Genomic DNA, 17,408 nt, shown 5'->3' with positions numbered 1-17,408 from the left:
ACCACGCTCCCATAGACATCAACTTCTCTCCCATTTCTAGGGCATTAGGCAGAGTCAAACTCCCCCACCTAATCCTTGGTCGATCGTCCACGCCCCTCTGCTTCTTCTTCCTTCTTATCTCCAAATCCATCACTAATAGCTTATGTTGGGTCATAAGATTCTCACTCGGAATCACCTTGCAGTCCTTACAGAGGCCTTTATCATTTTTTCTAAAAAGCAAATAGTCTATTTACATCGCAGCCATCGAGCTACGAAAAGTTACCAAGTGCTCCTCCTTTTTCGAGAAACTCGAGTTGGCTATTACCAATTCAAAAGCTTGTGCGAAATCCAGGAGTAAGACTCCACCATTCCTGTCCCCAAAGCCAAATTCTTCATGCACCTCATCATAGCCCCTCGAAACAGACCCAATGTGCCCATTGAAATCTCCACCTATGAATAGCTTCTCAGTAGACGGTATACTTACCATCACCTTCATCCAAGTCCTCCCAAAAGCGCCTTTTTACCTCCTCGTCCAAGCCCACTTGTGGCGCGTAGACACTAATGATGTTCAGGGTGGATCTTTTAATGACTAACTTAATCGTCATTATCCTGTCATCCTAACCTCTACAATCTGATCTCTAAGCTCACTATCTATTAAGATTCTTACCCCATTCCTATACCTTGACTTGCCCGAGAACCAAATATTGTATCCATCCACCTCCTTAGCTTTAGGTACTACCCATTTAGTCTCCTGAACGCAAGCTATACTAATCCTCCTCTTCTTAAGAATCTTAACTAATTCTATGGACTTACCCGATAAAGTCCCAATATTCCAAGACCCTACTCTCAACCTAAAAGCTCCCTCACCCCCCTAAGCCCCCCAACCCTAGCCCCCAATCCCAACCGAGAACATGACCCTAGTCTACCATCCCTCACCAAAGCCAGTAAGGCAAATGTACGCTAGTGAAAGGTTAACCTAAGACAAACGAAGGATCGCTACTAAAACACAAGTTAGTAATAGTCTATAAACTGCAAAATAGGTATTTAATAAGGCTGAAAAATAAAATTTATAAGGCTAAAAGTCAAGAAATGGGCTACTGGAGGTACCAACTCCAAGTAAATAAAACTTGTTCACCACCGAGAAGATCTCTGTTTGCCGCCAGAAATGTTGTTCTCTGTCGAAAAATGTGCCGGAGTATTGTTCACCGAAGCACTGTTCACCGGAGTTACTGTTCACCGAAATTACTGTTCGCCGCGGTTGCTGCTCGTCCTCCTCCTACAATGTAGGACCAAAAGAAAACCCCTAAAAGGGAAACGAAAAGGGAAGGCTAGGGGGAAGAGCGAAACCTCCCAAACCCTAATATGGTGGTACAAACCTGTAGTGGTTGTGGAAAGCAGTAGAAGGAGGAGAGGAGAGGAAGAGAGAGAAACTAAGTTGTGGAGGAAAAAGAGAGGGAGAGAAAGGGGGAGCGAGAGAGACAGAGATAGAGACAGAGAAGAGGAGATAGAAGTGCTGTCAACTTACCTGTGGCGGCCTCCGGTGGTCGTTGTCCGAAAAAATGGGTGTTCACTAGCTGGAAATATTACCGTTGGATGAAGAGAGAGGGAAACCAGAGAATAGAGAATACAGTTTGTGCTTTGACATATAATACAATTTTTATATAATTTTAATACATATTATCGAGAATTTTATAAAAGTCATATAATACAAGTTTTATTCATGGATAATATATTTATCACATATTTTAATACACTTATAATACATTGTATCAATTTATTACCAAATAAGCATAATATATTTTAAAACACTTACAATACATTTATATTGCATGCATAATTCACTTTTAATACATGACAAATATATCATAATATTGCTATGTATTGCTATAGATGATAATAAATAAAAAAATATCGTTAAAATTAAAAATTATTTATTAAAAAGTGTTCACCCAATTAATTTTTCCTCTAATATATACACCAAAAGTCAAGGTATGAAAAGATTGTGCTTTGACATATTCGTGTCAAATACGTCGCTAGTAGTTCCTGAAATTAATTTTGACATAAATTTCAACCATGCTATATGTTATCTATCTATCTATTTATACTATATACTATATTAAAAACATGAAGGTCCATAGAAAATATTATTTGAACTTTTTGCCCCTCATTAAATTTTTTTGTTTTAGACAAAATCGTCATTTACTATTTTTCTCAAATTATTAATAAATTATTTTTATAATATTTAAAATTAAAGAGTCTTAAAATATATAGAAAAAGATATTAGAACAATTAATAATTAAAAAGACCTAAAATATATGGTAACTATAAGGAAAATATATTTTATGATAACTCAAATTCCTTTTCCTAAAAAGCAATGCGAGTGAAGAATCTATTAAAATTCACCTTATATAAATTTTACGCTTAAATTACATAATAAATAATAAATAAAGGGAAAAACTAAAATTATTGAAGAAAACTGTAGTACGGTGCCTTCGTGGATAATAGCGATTATTTTCTCATAATCGTTATTTAACTATTTTTCTTATTTGGATTTATGTGATATACCATATTTATACCTATAAAAACAACAGGTTTGAATAGGAGTCTCCTCTTTTTAATAAAACTTTTACATATTAATCATTCCAACCCAAGTTATTAATTTATATAAAAAAAGAACTTTCATACTTAGGTAATTCTTTTTGGAGGAAAATGATTTGGAATTCTATGAATTATTCTTTTCTACAATCATATAATAACATTTACAATATATCCTCAAATGATGTTTTGTTTAGGGAAAAATTGTTCTTCCAATAGTTTTTATTATTTTATTTATTATATCATTCATATGTAGGTCAATTTAGCACATCAATTTGTTATTGTCGTCAAAGGTTTCTTTGTTAGCTTTGACACCGTTTTGTTTCTATTTCTATAACATGCTCAGATTTTGAGTTCAATTGTATTCTAAGTGTACATTAAGAGTTTGAATTCAAAGGATTGCACAATTCACGTGAACATCGCTATATTTTTTTTGATTCAAAAGAGATGAACAAGAGTCTGATAAAACGAAGAGTGGATGAACAAGCTACGATTATGTAGCTCAAACCAAATTCACTTTACATGATTAATTTATTTCCGAATCTGTATATTTAGGTTATGCAATATGTAAAAAAAAATCAATTTTATAATTTATTTAATATTTAGGACTTTAAAAATCAGCAAAAGTTATGATTATTAAATTCTTTCTTTATTTGAATTATGAAAAATTCGTACTAGAAGTAATATTTAGGAGTCAAATTCAAATAAAAATCATCTTATATACTTTAAAGATACTTTTGCAATTTCTAGATGATTGTCCAAAATTTACAATTAATGTTAAAAACTTTCAAATTTTCTTATACTTATCACTTGCCTTTTTTAATTAATAAAAAATCATAATTATTTTCTTGTATAATGACATTATGATTGTAGTATTTATGAACAGATGTTAGATGAAATATAATTATATAATATATTAAAAAATATATTTGTAACTCCTTTAGATTTGTCGATAAATTTTATTTCACCCATAATCTAGCATGTTTCCATATTCATATACACACATGCATATCATGAATCAATTTAACAAGTATATGAAACACATATGTGAAACTAGACCATCACCTATCTCAAATTCAAGCTTTCACAACCTTACAATGCCAGAGCCTTCTCTTTCCGGGTTCGTTCTTCTCGTTCTTGGTCTAGAAAACATTAAATACAAATCAAGGATCAATACAATGACCTAACTATCAGAAAATATAACACAATTTCACTCCCTAGGACAAACCCATTATCCTAGCCTTACCCTAGGGCTATTTCCAACTATAGATTTTCAGCTCAAACCTTCCCCCAATGATTATCACCCATACTTCTAGTTTCTAGGAATCAAAGTATGAATGTAGGGAGTAAAAACCTTATCTTAAGAGTGGAAATCCGTGGAAAATCAATGGAAATTGCCTAGGTCGCATCTTGGGGTTTTAGAAACTGAATGTTGCAGAAAAGACCGTTTTTGGTTTTTTTCAAGACTTAAGTCGCGATTGTCCTGCTCTGGTGGCCTCGCTCTAGCGGGAATAATCCTGTTTTGGCGGAATATGCAGAAATAGTGAGCTTGGATTTTGTGCTCTAAGCCCCCATTTCTCAACACACCCTTTCCAAAGATGCATTAAAATTATACCCTTCACGCCAAATTCGATTTTGAGAGTTTTACTTGCCCAAATTTGATTCCGTGAAGCCGTAAATGCTCCGTATCGTCTTGGTTATCAGCCTGTCCAATCAAATTATAGACTTGACCTCCCATTATTCACGTGATCATCCTAGACTTTACCTGACTCAGAATTCGACTAAATCTATCCTAGGCTCAAATTTTCCGAAGTTACTACCCGAAGTTTTCAGGCCCGAAATTCTTCCTCATTGGACTATCCCTAACAACAGGAAATGGTCCTTACAATAGAGAAATTTACCCAGACAAAGACTGAGGCATCTGATGAAAAGTGATTACATGTACTATTCTTGTCTATGATCTGATTGCTACGGTCTTATTTGAATTGGGTTCTACTTAGCCCTATGTGTTAGTACAATTTGCCTTGGATTTTGATGTGGCCTATTATATGCTTAATGCTCCTATCCATGGTTTTACCCTAGTTGGAGAGTCTGTTGTAGTCACCTTATGTCTATCGTTCTTGTCCGATTTTTTTATGGGTTTCCAAACTTTGGCTGACTTGGTAACTTTATATATGAATGATTTTGATGTGATCTTAGGTATGAATTGGTTGTCCCCTTATTATGTTATACTTAATTAGAATGTTAATATTATGACTCTAGAGATCCCAGGTATGAAAAGGTTAGAGTGGGAAGGGGTTACAAGCCTAAGCTAACTAAGATCATATCCTTTCTTCGGACTAAACAATTGGGGGACAGGGTTGTTTGGCATATTTGGCTTATATTTGGGATGTTGATGTAGAGTCTCCCTCTATTGAATCTATTCCTATGGTATTTGAGTTTAAGAAAGTGTTTTCTACAGATTTGTTTAGTATGCCTCTGGATAGGAATATAGATTTTTGCATTGACTTGGAGATGGATACTCGCCTAATCTCTATTATCCCTTATTGTATGGCTCCGACAGAATTGAGAGAGCTTAAGTTTCAAATTCAATAACTCTTTGATAAGGATTTTATCCATCCTAGTGCTTCCTCGTGGGATGCTCCAGTCTTGTTTGTTAAGAAGAAGCATGGTAGTATGAGGATATGTATAGATTACCAGTAGCTAAATAGGGTCACCATTCGAAAGAAGTACTCATTGCCTCACATTAATGATCTCCTTGACTAGTTGTAGGGTTTGTCAGTCTTTTCAAGAATTGATCAGAGGTCTAGGTACCATCAGGTGAAGATTAGACTTGAGGATGTCCTCAAAAGAGCATTTAGAACTCAGTATAGGCATTATGAATTTCTGGTAATGTCGTTTGGGCTAAGCAATGCACCTACAACCTTCATGAGTTTGATGAAAGTGGTGTTCAAGTCGTTCCTGGATTCCTTTGTAATTGTGTTTATAGATAATATTCTCGTTTATTCAAAAAGTAAGGAAGAACATGTAGACCATCTTCGTATTGTTTTAGATGTCTTGGGAAAACATAAATTGTATGCAAAAAATTTTAAGTGTGAATTTTTGTTATCTTCAGAGTCCTTTTTGGGGAATGTGGTTTCAAAAGAAAAGGTAATGGTAGATCTTCAAAAGATTGAAGCACTCAAGAGCTGGGGCTGGCCTAGCACTGAGACTGAAGTTAGAAGTTTTATGAGACTTGCCAACTACTATTGCTGGTTTGTGAGGAATTTTACTTCTATTGCCACCCATTTGACAATGCTGACTCAGAAGGAGGTACCATTTGAGTGGACTAATAAATGTGAAGAGTACTTCCAAAAGCTTAAGGCTCTTCTGACCATGACACCTAGTATGACTTTTGCCAATTAAAGGTAAAAACTTCATTATTTATTGTGATGCTTCACATTCAGCCTTGGGTGCTGTGTTGATGTACAATAAGAATGTTATAGCCTATGCCTTGCGACAGTTAAAGAGTTCATGAGAGGATCTATTCGATGCATGATTTGGAGTTGGCAATGATAGTTTTTGCTCTAAATACCTGTCGGCATTACCTCTATGGTTTCAAGTGTAAAGTGTTTACTATCCATCACAGCCTACAACACGTGTTCACTTAGAAAGACTTGAACCTGAGACAACGAAGGTGGATAGAGTTTCTCAAAGATTATGATGTCACCATCCAGTATCATCCAATTAAGGCTAATATGGTGGCTGACGTATTAAGTCAGAAGTAGGTTAGTATGGGTAGTCTAGTTTGTTTGGGTGCCTTTAAGAGGCCCTGGATAGAGATATTCAGGCCTTGGGTTAAGTTTATGAGGCTAGGCATCTCAGACAAGGGTGGAGTGATTCCACTGTTGAGGTAATGCCTACTTTTATTGAGGAAATCAAGGGCAAGCAGTTTGAGGATGAAAACATAAATGAGATCAGAGAGAAGACTTTACTAGGTAAGGCTCATGATGCAACCCTTGATGCAGGTGGGGTGCTCAATTTTAGAGGTAGGATTTTTGTTCCCTGCTAGATTGCTTGATTTAGAAAGTGTTGACGAAGTCTCATGGTTCGCGGTACGCTATTCATCCAAGTGTGACCAAAATATATCAAGATGTGAAGCAACTTTATTGATAGTCTGGCATGAAGAAAGATATAGTGGAGTTTGTGGCTAAGTGTGGAACTGTCAGCAAGTGAAGTATAAGCACCAAAAGCTTGCAAGTTTACTTCAGAGAATGCCTATTTCCGAATGGAAGTGGAAAAGGATAGCCATGGATTTCATGGTGGGTATTCCGAAGACCTTAGGAAAGTATGACTCTATTTAGGTTGTGGTTGATAGATTGACAAAGTCAACCCACTTTATTCCTATCAGAGTAGACTATCATGTACAACAATTAGCAAAGATTTGGGTGAAAGAGATAGTAAGGCTGCACGGGGTGCCCTTTTCTTTTATCTTAGACCATGGAACACAATTTACATCTAAGTTTTATGAGAAATTACATGAGGAGTTGGACACTCAACTCACTTTTAGCATAATTTTTCATCCACAAACTGATAGACAGTCAGAGAGGACTATTCAAGTGTTGGAAGACATATCGAGAGCAGGTGTAATTGACTTTGGATGGCATTGGGATAAAATCCTACTTTTGTGTGAGTTCTAAAATAATAGCTAGCACTCCAGCATTGATATGGCACTACTCGAAGCACTCTATGAAAGATGATGTAGATCTTCCATAGGGTAGTTTGAGGCTGTATAAGTGAAGTATTTAGGGGTTAACTTAGTAAAGGATGCTCAGGATGAGGTAAGAAACATCAAAGCTAAGCTCCTAGCAGCCCAAATTCAATAGAAGGAATATGCATATCGCAGGGAAAGGATAGGGCTGGGCGTTCGTTATTCGGTTTGGTATTTTTAAAGTTCGGGTCCGGTAATTCGGTTATCGGTAATTCAAAGTATATACCAAATAACAAACTTTCAAACTTCGATTCGGTAATTCGGTAATCGGTAAATCAAACTTCGATTCGGTACGGTATTCGGTAATACAATATTTTTTTAATAGTTAATGTACAATAAAAATTTATCTGTATTTAATATTTACATTAACCTAAATAATACATATCTTAACTTACATTTTTATTACTACACCATAATTAAGTAATATATGCATTTTAACTTACCAAATACCAAAACCAAAATTGCTCTGAAGCTACATTCTACGGAGGAAAAATGATAATCGTAAACCAAGAAAAAATAATTTATGAATAGATACAGAATAAAAAAAAATATTATCATGTAATAAAAATGATGAAAAAGAGTGCAAACAAAAATCTCTACTATATCACACATAATTTTTATTTTTTTATACATATGTTTTTCTTTGAATTATCCAAAAACTCTACATCACTGCTCTAATTATTAATTAGTTCCTGCAAAGATATGAAAGAGTTGGAATCTTTCGTTTTCAATGTAACTACCAAACAGTTTATGCAGATAACTGATGTGGTGAATAATGCAAAGTGAAATTAGAATTCTTAACCAATTGCATATATTTAAAAATAGAATTTATAATTTTTACATGTACATGAATTTAAATTTTAGCAGTTATCCCTAATGTACGTATTTGAAAGTGAGCATATAGTATATTAGTATATTGTAAACGTGGGAAAGTTGAAATGGAAATGGTAAGGGAAATGAAAAAATGGGATAGTTTCCTCTTACTGAACTCTTCTCTTTTTTGGTAATTTTTCTTTTTTTTCCAGTTTTTTGTATTAATGATAAATAAAAAAATTGGTATTCGGTATTTATCGAATATCAAAATCGAAATACCGAATACCAAAACCGAAATACCAAATTTTATATTTCAGTACAGAATATCGAATCGAATTACTGAATACCGAAATACCGAAATAGCCGGTTCGGTTCGGTAATTCGGTTTTTGATATTTTATGCCCAACCCTAGGAAGGGACAAGACATTTCAAACTGGTGAACAAGTCTTTTTGAAAGTGTCACCCAGTAGGGGGGTGATGAGATTCAACAAGAAGAGCAAGCTTAGTCCTCGCTACATTGGCCTCTTTGAGATCCTTGACTATTTAGGGCCAGTAGATTATAGGTTGGCTTTACCACCTAGCCTATCTGGAGTCCATCCAATGTTTCGTGTGTACATGTTGAAAAAGTATCATGGGTATGAAGATTATATCATCAAGTGGGACTTAGTCTTGTTAGACAAAGATTTTCAGTATGAGGAAGAACCAGTTGCAATTCTAGATTGTGATGTCCGAAAGCTGAGGGCCAAAGAGATTAAATCAGTAAAATTTCAGTGGAAGCATCGGCTGGTAGAGGAAGATACTTGAGAAATCGAGAAGGACATGCGAGATAAGTATCCCCAGTTATTTGACTATTCAGACACTACTCTATTCTTGCCTTAGCCCGCTATTTTCTAGTTTTTTTACTCGGAGATGAGTGATGGGTAAATCGGTATCTATTGTAAGAATTTATTTTCGTCGTTATGGATGGACTAATTGGGCCAAAAAAATTTTGAGTACTGACTTGGAATTTTGAGCCTAGGCCAGACTTAGATAAAATTTGAGTAGGGTGAGGTCTAGGATAATTCGATAATGGATAGAGTATTTAATTTTGAGTTTGATCATTTGAGTTGATAGCCAAGATGATAAGGAGCTTGTACGACTTTTACAGAATCAAATTCGGGTGAGTAGAACACCAGTAATTGATCTTGTCGTGAAGGAATGATTTTAGAACATGGGTTGAGAGTGTGTTCTAAAACAGGATCGTGGGCCTCAAATCCCAACTTTTTGTCTCCGTTCAACCCGCCAGGCCGGGGTCACTGTGGCATGATGGGGCTCACTTTGGCTGACCAGTCGCGAGTAAAAATGAGGAAAAGCCCCAAAAATATTATTTTTTGTAAAACTTTGTTCTTGAGAGCTAAAGGCGTCCTAGGGCAGTTTCTTATTATTTTTTCATGAATTCTCCTGCCAAAAGTAAGTTAATTACTCCCCTAATCCGTATTTTGATTCTTAGAATCTAGAATCATGGTTGATTATCCTTTGAGGAGGGTTTTGGCTTTAAATTAATAGTGGAAAAAGTCATTTTATTGATCCTTTGCATATGTGTAATTGTTTTAGATCAAGAACAAGCTAAAAGACTCCGGAAGGGGAGGGCTCAAGTCTTGTAAAAGCATTCAAGCTTGGTTTCGAGGTATGTAGGTGATGGTTTATTTTTCTGTCTATTGTCATATATGCTTGTTAACTGCTCCATTGTATGCATGTATGTATGTGAATATAAAAACATGAAATGAACCTTATGAAATGACTATTTGTGATCAAATGCATGTAATGAACCTTTTACTAAATGGTTGTAACTGTGTGAAACTATTCATTGTGATTGTGATTGTGATTGTGGTTGATTAAATCGGGCATCACGTTCTAACACATAATTAGATCGAATATTACGTTCAGACACATTATTAGACCGGTGTCACGTTCTGACACACTAACCGTTTGGATGTGCGTTCTATGAGGGGATCATTTGTTGACCATTTCTTTGAAATTGAGACTGTTAATTTGTGTATATGTATATGTACTGATCATGAGATGATAAGTGGTAAGCTATTATGTATATGTGTGTTTGCTGTGTTGTGGTTACTTGTTTATATTTTACTTACTAGAATAGTCACGTGATCTCAGTACACTATTATTTTGTGTACCGATACTGCACTTGCTCTCTCTTTGTTGAGTAAAGAGCATCTTCAGATGACTAGTGTGAGACCTCAATTAGGAGATCGTTGATTGCAGAGTTCAAGGGTGAGCCAGTTCTTTCAGGCTTCCATGAATTCTTCCCAGTCTTGGTCCCTCCTTTCAGGACTTAGAATTTTCAAACTCTTGTTTATTTTATGGTTTTCGGGGTTGCATCCCCTTTCTTAGACTTGTTAGTTAGTAGATTTTTGGTACAATGACTTTCAGATTTTAGGGGTTGCATTTCCACATTGTTTATGTTTTTGTTTCTTAACTTACTGAGTTTATGGGAACTCAGCTTTTAAACTAATATTTAAACTTGTTTCCGCATCTTAAAAGGCCTATCTCTTGTTATTACCGCTTAGTTGGATTGTAGTAGTGGTTCTCTTACTGGAGGGTTAGAGTAGGTGCTAATCACGGTGGATTAGAATCGTGACAAACATATTACACAAGACATATTTTGGTGTATGTAAGATTTGTTTAGAAATAGATTGGTATATAATATATGTTTTTGTTTTTATCTAAATTTGAAAGTTTTGTTAATATATACAAATGAAACTTTTATTTTATAAGCTATTCTCTATAGAATTTTCAAATACAGTTTAAAAAGAATATCATTAAACATTAAGATTTTATGGGTTAATTTTATCACGTCTAGTATATACACCAAAAGTCAAGGTATGAAAAGATTGTACTTTGACATATTCGTGTCAAATACATTGCTAGCAGTTCCTTGAACTTAATTTTGACATAAATTTCAACTTTGAATAATACATAATTAAAAAAAAAAACGTAGAATCAAAATACTTGTATCACCCCAAGTCAACCCAGCCCAACTCTTCGGACATGTAATGCCAGATATGAGCAAAAACACAAGATTGCAATGGGAACAAATATATTATTTGTCAAACAAATTAATCTTTCCCTAAAAGAATGAACCACTATATGATCTCAACATTCAAAAGTTTATTAATTTCTTTGTTTAATTTAAGGTATTGTTAGCTAGATTGTTAATATAATAGGTAATTAAGCCAAGACTTATGTATATTCAATCCTTAGCCATGCCAAATGCAATTTTAGTCTTTGGGTATTCATTAGAACGAGGCGAAGGTGGAGGAGCAAACTTTTTGCCACCTGTAAAGTTCCTTTGAGCAATTTGGCTTGTTATTTGAGTAGGAACATTGGTGCCTGGATTCGGAGCTGATTGGACCAACAAGCAGTTTGGATTTATGTCAGGACGCTCAACTACAGAAGCCATCCATCTTATGAGGAGACTGGTGGAGCAACATAGGGAGAGAAAGAGGGACTTGCATATGGTATTCATCGACCTAGAAAAGGATTATGATAAAGTCCCAAGAGAAATACTATGGACATGTTTGGAGGCTAAAGGTGTACCTGTGACATACATTAGGGTGATCAAGGACATGTACGAAGGAGACAAAACCAGGGTAAGGACAGTAGGAGGGGACTCAGAGCACTTCCCAGTGGTGATGGGGTTGCATCAAGGATCAGCTCTTAGTCCTTTTTTATTTTCCTTGGTGATAGATGGATTGACGCGACAAATTCAAGGTGCGGAACATAATATTTAATAGAGAACACTATTAGACTAAAAAAACTATCTAGAAAATCTCATTTTCTAACAAAAATATACCTATATTATGGAACTATTAATTTTTCATTAGAAAATAAACAAGACTAGAAAAATATGGTAACAAATGGAGTATTTTATTTCAAATACAGTAAATATTTGATCTCTATAATTACTTTGATTCTTCTTTTTATCTATTAGCTCAACGGCTTGATAAATTGATCCTGACGATTTGATTGAAATTGATACATTTTTTTTTAAAAAAGTTGATGTTTCACATTAAGAGACTCAACTATAAAGAAAGAGTAAAGACAATCTTAAACACACAGTTTTTTTCAACTTATGAGACGACAAAAGAATTTGGTCTTATCAAGTATTATTCCTAAATAGTTTTTGTTGGTCCAATTTATTTTTTTGAGTTTATTTGTAACCTTTACATTCTTAGTGATTTGTACAAGTATGGTTTTGTATTGTAAAGATTCCAACAATTGGGGTAGAGTTGTTGAGGAAGAAGTTAAGCTACCATCGAAGCGTATTGTTGAGGAGGGGAGAGGTATTATAACGGTTTTTTTCATAAACAAGGATAATACTTTAATAACACTTAATATGCAACATTACATAGTAGTGAAGAACAGGCTGGATAGTGTTTTAGGGTGGGGATACAGTACTAATACTACTACAATCATTTGTCGTAGAAATAGGGCTCATAAGACTTACAAAAAGAGTTCCTACTTTGTTTGCCTTTACTATATTCGAAACAAATAAAGGCAGAACTTCCCAATACCTGTACGAATTATAATGCTCCCTTCTAGTCCCCTCCTTAGCTAACGCATCTGCCACTTGATTTTCCTCCCTAAAGCTATGGAGTATTGAAAGGGGGGGGGGGGGCTTCCCCAGATGGTGAAGCATCTCCCTGCAATCAACAATACTATTAATGTAAGTAGGATGATTTGAGGAAATAAAATATATGGCTTTCTTACAGTCAAGGCTTATTTCCAACGGGAATAAACCTTTTTCAAGTGCTAATCTCATACACTATAACATTACATAAACATCTTTGTATCAAATTCCGCCATTTCTCAAATAAGCCCATTCGATTGTGCAAGTAATTCTACCTTGATACTATTTGTTTCAAACATGTGTAGCCTATTATCTATTTTCCTATTTTATCTCAATTTACCTCTATATATTCCCCTCTACCTGAGTTTCGATGACTCATCTGAGTTCAGCTTATAGCACGTTAAATGAGCTTTTCATTATACATAAATAGTACATTTTTCAAGGGAAGGATCTCCTTTACCAACTAAAGCAATGTATTCAAGAGCAAGGGTGAGTGGTTTAGAGGTGCAAATGTTATTCCTTAGATTTTTATGAAGGTTCTCATTCTTTACTAGCTAGATGTTCCATATAAGAATAGGAAGGCATCCTTCCATTGTAGAATTTTCTTGTAGGAGATGTTTAAATGCCTTAAGAAACTCATGTACCTTGGTCATTAACAAAGTAGTTGAAGTTATATATCACGCCCAGGTCTTTCCATTCTATGAAAATATGTTTTACAGTTTTAGGTTTGTTGTATATGTGGCAAGAAGAGTTTATCTCTATTCCTAAAGAGTTAAGATAGTTTCTTGTGGGTAGCCTATTATGTTGACATAACCAAAGAAAAAAATTAATTTTTTAGGACATTGTTGTCGCCATATCCATTTATAGTCATGATCAAGGGTGTTACTATTGAAAGAGCTAATTTTTAGGAGATGGTGTACTGATTTGGTAGTCAGTAGACCAGCTAGACTTGGCTTCCAATTGGCTATGTCTTATGATTCAGGATTATGAGAGATATAGGTGTAGTGCATCAAGTTGATGATGTTAGATGGCAGCTCAAACCAAAAGCAGTTGAGGTTCCAATTATATATATCAGAGAGAATGTCTCATACTGTTAACCTATCATTAAGGGTCAAGGTGCCATGAATTTGTTCTTTGATTATTGTATGGTTTGGTAACCGTCTGTCCTGACAGAAAGATGTTACAGAGTCATCTCCCAATGTCCACTCTATTCCCTTTTGGCAGATATTCCACCCTTTGATAACATCCTTCCAAATTTTACTATGGCTATTTTTATGGAAGCTAGCGGGCCCTCTTTAGTGTATCTGTTAATGATAGTGGATGACCAGAGTGATTGGGGGTTCTTGAAAGCATTCCATGCTAATTTGGCTATACAAGCCTTATTTCGTAGGCCAGCCTGATGAATCCCCAAACATCCCTCCGATTTAAGAGAGGTCACAGTTTTCTAATTAAGTATGAGTCTCATTTTTTTATTTGAGGTTGTACCCGAAATAAAGTTCCTTTGTATTTGGTATATTTTTTTCGTAACATGTTTAGGGGAGAAACATGTATTGCATAGCATGGGTGGGTATGCTATTTAGGAAAGATTTAGTGAGACTGGTTCTGGGCGCTATATTTAAAAAAATTGTTTTTCATCCCACCAATTTTGAATGGAGGTTGTCAATTATAAATTGGAAATCTTTGTTGGTGACACATCCTTGGAAAGTTGAGAGGCAAGATACCTCCCAAAGGTGTTACCACTCTTTATTCTTAGTTCCCCCAGGATAGATTCCTTTAGTTCTTCAGGACAGAGTTTTAAAAAATAATTTTGAATTTTTCTTTATTAACTACTTGTCCAGATTCTATATAGAAGTTTTTAACAACTCTATGCTTTCACAATTTGATGGGGAAGCCCTAGTCATAAGTACTAGGTCATCCGTAAAGAAAAGGTGAGATAACACAGGGCCACTTTTGGACATCTTAGTAGGTTTCCAATTGTTTTAATTTACATCACATTCAATTCTATTAGAGATTATTTTCATACATAACATGAATATGTAGGGGGAGGGGACATGGGATCTCCTAGTCCAATGCCTGGTGTTGGTGTAAAATGTTACATCTCGCATTTTTGCGCATTCGGAAAGAAAAAAAAATTGACTTGCAAGGGAAGAGGTTATGATTTATTTTATTTAATACCGGTGTAATGATCAAGGAAAAATTGAGGTGGAAATACGGAGGAAAGCCGAGAGAAAAATTTATGTGGAAATTTTGAAAATTAGTTTTGGAAATTACATAAGTAAGATTCATAAGATTGGGGAAAAAAATAATGAGAGAAGAATTGAGGCCCAACACAAGAAATGACCCAAGTTTTGGAAATTAGTTCATTAACTAAGAAGGCTCATTACCCATATACTATCTATATAGATATATCCTCTAGTTTGCTAGGAACTTCAAGAAGTAGAGAAGTCAAAAGATGACTTAGTAGTCATCTTGTTTCAATTCCTAGAACTTTCAAGAAAGTTGGAGAAAGAAAGAAGGAAAAAAAATAAGAGAGGAAAATCGGCATAGCTAGGGATTTTATCCCTTGAAATCTTGTTCCAAAAATTATCTCTTCTAGTATTCCAAGCAAGTTGAAGGCTCTAATCAACATAGAGGGATTGTTGGGACAAGAAGACTATTCATTCTTGCAAGGCACAATTCTAGCCAAGTTGAAGAACTAAGTGGAAAAGGTAAGGTTTCAATCTTCTTTATATGTTATAGATGGTTGGTATATGTTGTAGAGTAAAGAAATGAATGAAGTATATGAAAATAAGTGTGTTGGTGTTGGCCGTGTATGTGTGATGTTGTGTAGAGAGAATGGATTAATTTTATGTAGTATATGGTTGTTGTTGTAAGGTATAGAAATGGATGAAAAATTCATGAAAATATGCATGTAGTTGTGTGGCCAAATATGGGTGTGGTTTGACAAGTTATGGTGAATTGATTCTATTTAGTGTTTTAGTTGTTGTTATTGATTCTATGTTGCTAATAAAAGCATAAGGATCCTTATAAAGTTGTAGTAGTTGGAAACTTGTTTTAGAAGTTTGTAAAGTTAATATGATGTTCTTGCATATATGGAAACTAATGTTGTTAGTATGATGTGGTTAGTGTGTAAATTATTGGGTTGTCGTAGTTGAATTTGAAAGAAGGGATTAGATTGTTATTGTTCTTATGGGAGTTGGAAGGTCTTGGAGGATAGTAGTATATTGATTTGGTATTGTTGTTGGTAATTTGACCGAGTTGAATTCTCGGATTGTTGTTGATAAAATTGGCCGAGTTAGATTTTCGGGGATGGTGTATTTACAGGGAAAGTGTTGTCGAAATTTTGGTAGACAAAATGTTAGTTTAGGATTAGGTTCTTGGATATATATAGCTAATGTTTGCATTCGTTAACCTTGTTATAGATTTTGGGAAGGCCAAGAGTTAAGTGGAATTGACTAAGGAAGCAGACAAGATATGTAAGGTTTACTCTTCTTTCTCTTGGCATGTTTTGACACAAGTATATAGAGCTACTCTTTCTTTTGGCATGGGTTTTATGAAACAAGTATATGTCATTTTATACAATTTCAAGGAAGTCCTATTCGTAGAGCTACTAGGATGACCTTATTATTCTACGTTCTCTTAATATTATTCTTCGTTGATAGTCTCATCTTATAATAATTGTTCCTTCAAGGTGACACAAAGAGACCATAGTTAGTCTATAATACAATCGGAGGTTACCGACCTTCTGTCATTCCGATAGATACATGACTTTTATTGAGCTCTCCTGCATGCTGTCTATATGTATGTGTATATGTATATAGGGGATATGGGGAAGGTTTATATGTGGCGTTATAGATGCATTGTCACCTGGTCAGTTGGTGTAATTTTCATCCTGGACGCGGGATGCCCGAACGTGGGACATATGTGGGCGATATGACATGTTCTATTTTCTATGTATATGAAAAAGAAATGTTTTAAAGAAAAGACAAACATGCATGGCATCTGACCTAAAAGGGCACTCATATGTACATGTTACTCTCTTATCTCTCTTTATGTTCTAAGATTCTATGATAGGGTTGTTCATACCTTATGTTCTTTATTATGCTGATTTTCATGCCTTACATACTCGGTACATTACTCGTACTGACGTCCCTTCTTCTGGACGCTGCGTTTCATGCCATGCAGGTAGGCAGGCAGACGAGTTTGGTCCTTAGGAACTCCACCAGCAGTACACCGAGAGCGCTCCAGTTGTTTCGGAACTTCAATTTATCGGTACTACTTTTGTGTATATATTTGGGCACGACAGAAACCGCCCTCTTTGTGGTCATATGTATCTTGTTTAGAGGCTCGTAGACAGATATGTACAGTTATATGTTTTGCACCTTTGCCCGTTGCTGTATAATATGTTAGCAAAGTCTGTGACACATGATTATAATTATGCTTTTAACAATGGTATCACTCATTCGGCCCACTCAATAGTAAGAATAGAATATGTTATAGTAGGTGCTCGGAATAACACCTTTGGGTACCCGTCGCGGCCCTAGTTGTGTCGTGACATAAATTACTCAGTTCAAGTTCCATATACGAGGACAGTGGCAGTGTTAGTTGTAATACAGGACATGATAAGATTGATGATGTTTG

General features: G+C 35.1%; 1 long non-coding RNA gene across 1 annotated transcript; it reads left to right on the top strand.

The window, feature by feature from the left end:
- Positions 1 to 15,309: 15,309 nt before the first annotated feature.
- On the top strand, positions 15,310 to 17,154 carry LOC129881726 (uncharacterized). The gene is made up of 3 exons (XR_008765680.1): positions 15,310 to 15,475; positions 16,190 to 16,243; positions 16,953 to 17,154. It is a non-coding gene; the product is annotated as an uncharacterized LOC129881726 (long non-coding RNA).
- Positions 17,155 to 17,408: the final 254 nt, after the last annotated feature.

Source organism: Solanum dulcamara, chromosome 3, assembly GCF_947179165.1.
Source record: "Solanum dulcamara chromosome 3, daSolDulc1.2, whole genome shotgun sequence".
Classification (NCBI taxonomy): domain Eukaryota; kingdom Viridiplantae; phylum Streptophyta; class Magnoliopsida; order Solanales; family Solanaceae; genus Solanum; species Solanum dulcamara.
This window is presented reverse-complemented; position numbering and strand designations above follow the sequence as displayed.